The sequence below is a fragment of the Lactuca serriola genome, chromosome 2, assembly GCF_051521515.1.
Source record: "Lactuca serriola cultivar US96UC23 chromosome 2, Lser_US96UC23_V15, whole genome shotgun sequence".
Classification (NCBI taxonomy): Eukaryota; Viridiplantae; Streptophyta; class Magnoliopsida; order Asterales; family Asteraceae; genus Lactuca; species Lactuca serriola.
In genome coordinates, this window is record NC_136409.1 from 100,464,935 (window position 1) to 100,467,696 (window position 2,762).

General features: G+C 42.9%; 1 non-coding gene across 1 annotated transcript; it reads right to left on the reverse strand.

Annotated features, from left to right (window-relative positions):
* Window positions 1–1,019: 1,019 nt before the first annotated feature.
* On the reverse strand, window positions 1,020–1,126 carry LOC145091138 (small nucleolar RNA R71). Its single transcript, XR_013702026.1, has one exon. It is a non-coding gene; the product is annotated as a small nucleolar RNA R71 (small nucleolar RNA).
* Between the last annotated feature and the right edge of the window lie 1,636 nt (window positions 1,127–2,762).

Sequence of the window (2,762 nt, forward strand, 5' to 3'; positions counted from 1 at the left end):
TAAAAAGTAGGAATAAAACAAGTGTATTTTACACACATCAAGTTTTTGGCGCCGTTGCCGGGGAACGGTTCTAAATAATTAATTTAATCCCTAATTTTTTCGATCCTTTGTGTGAGTTTACTGGCACAAAGTTAATTTATTGCAATTTAGTAGTTAGAAATTAGGTTTTAGCATCTGTTTTAGTTTTAATATTAAGTTTAAAATTTCTTCAAAATTACACTGATACTCGCCGAGTGCAGTCGCACCTACTCGGCGAGTACAAGTGTATTTGGCAGATTAATTTTCGGTTTTTTAGTACACTTTTTTGGTTCTTTTTACGTTTTTATATTGTTTGTTTCAGGACTTTCATGACCAGAGGATCAAACACCCCGGTGGTACCCCCTTTTGAAGATCCCGAATCCGCATTGAAAAGGAACAAAGGAAAGGACGTGGAGAGCTCGATTACACCAAAGAAGTCACCTTTTTCCAATTTGAAGACTGTTTTTGGGAAAAAGAAGAGCAGCAAATCAGGAGCATCCAACGCTTCTTTAGTAATCGACGAACCAGTTAAGGAAGATATTGAGTACGAGACCGAGGAAAAAGAGGAGCCTACATACGAGCACGAAACCGATTCCGAGGAAGAGTTAGCTATCACAATGGCTAACATTGATGAAATCCCCATGGGAGAATGGAAGAAGAGGATGCGCGACGACACTGGCCCGGGACTTGTGCAACCCGCAATTCCCGCGACTGCTACTTTCGAGCTAAAGGGTCATATCCTAGCTTTATTTAAAGAAATACCTTTTTATGGCAAAGACCATGAAGATGCCTACAAGAATTTGGATGAAGTCAATGATGTAGTTGATTACTTCAATGTTCCAAATGTGCCCCGCGAGACTCAGCTACTTCGTATGCTTCCGGTGACATTCAAAGGTGTTGCAAAAGACTGGCTCAAGTCACTTCCCTCCGGATCAGTCACCACTTGGGCCAAGATGAAAGAAGAATTCATTGATCACTTTTGCCCACATTCCAAGATAGCCAAGTTGAAGAAGGCCATTGCTAACTTTGAACAACAAGTTGGAGAGTCGCTATATGAAGCATGGGAGAGGTACAAGAGCTTACTAAGAAACTGTCCACACCATGACCTAAACAGCCAGCAAGAAGTCTCCATCTTCTATGATGGAGTCAATGTCACAACCAGACAGTTACTAGACTCGCAAGGCCCGCTCACAAAGAAGCCGCCCCCGGTGATGAAAGAATTGATTGAAGAATTCTCTAAACACTCTAGAGAATACCACAACCCTAGACATGATGTCACTAGGGGAGCCGCATATGCAGCTACTAAAGACTTATCCGCGGTCATGGCTATGCTAAAAACCATGGATAGTAGGATGGATAAAATGGATCAAACAATCCATGCTATTCGGGTGGGTTGTGAAAACTGCAATGGGCCTCTCCTCACTAGAGACTGTGATTTAGATGAGAATGGCAACAAGAAGGTGCAAGTTTGTTACTCAAGTGGAGACCGATATGATGAAGACTAGCGCAAACAAAAGAAAGAGTGGCTCCCTTATGAAGAGTACAAGAAAGCCAAGGAGGAAAGGTTTAGGCAAAAAGGGAGAGGGTTCTACCAATAGGAGGAGCCGGTGCAAGAGAGGAAGACAAGCTTGGAAGAAATGTTCACCAAATTTGTAGCTGCTTCAGAAAAAATACATAGTGATCATGATGCTGCAATTCAAGAAACAAGGACCATGCTTAGAAACCAGCAAGCATTTATCCACAATATAGAAACCCAGCTTGGGCAACTTGCTCAACAAATCAACCAAAGGTCACTGGGAGAACTTCCTAGCAAAACTGAAAATAACCCATAAGGCGCACACATAAACATAGTCACAACAAGAAGTGGGAAGATAATCACTCCCTTGACACCTATTCAGACTGAGGCATCCAAGGAATCACAGAAGGAGGAGGCAGAAAAGCAAGCAGAAAAGCAAAACATACAATCTGACAGCCCTACTCGCCGAGTACCACGTATGGAATCGACGAGTACACCACCAAATCCCAACGAGCAGGTCCCTGAAAAGCTTTACCAGCCTCCAATGCCATACCCAGCCCGAGCTAAGAAGGAGAAGCAGGAAGAGGAGTATCAGAAGTTTCTAGATCATATCAAGACTCTTCAAATCAACATACCCTTCATTGAAGCCGTCATGCAAATGCCCAAATATGCAAAGTTCCTTAAGGAACTTCTCACTAATAGAAGAAAGATGGAAGAAGTGAAGAAGGTAGTACTCAATGAAAACTGCTCAGTTGCTATGCTAAATAAGCTACCAAAGAAGAAAGGTGATCCGGGGAGTTTGACTTTACCTTGCCAATTTGGCAACTTGGCCACCATTCATGCCTTAACCGATTCGGGAGCAAGTGTAAACCTAATTCCATATTCATTCTTTAAGAAGCTGGATCTCCTGGAACCAAGTCCAATTCGCATGGCAATTCACTTGGCAAACAAGACAGTCACCTTCCCAAGAGGCATATGCGAAGACATACTAGTCAAGGTTGACAAATTCGTCTTTCCCGCTGATTTTATCATTCTAGACATGGAGGCGGATCCACAAGTGCCAATCATCCTTGGAAGGCCCTTCCTCAACACAGCAAGTGCTATAGTAGACATGAGGGACTCGAAGCTCACCTTGCAGGTAGGAGAAGATTCAGTCACATTTGGGGTAGACCAAGCTATGAAGTATTCAAGGAACAGTGATGACACGACATTCTCAATCGATATGCTT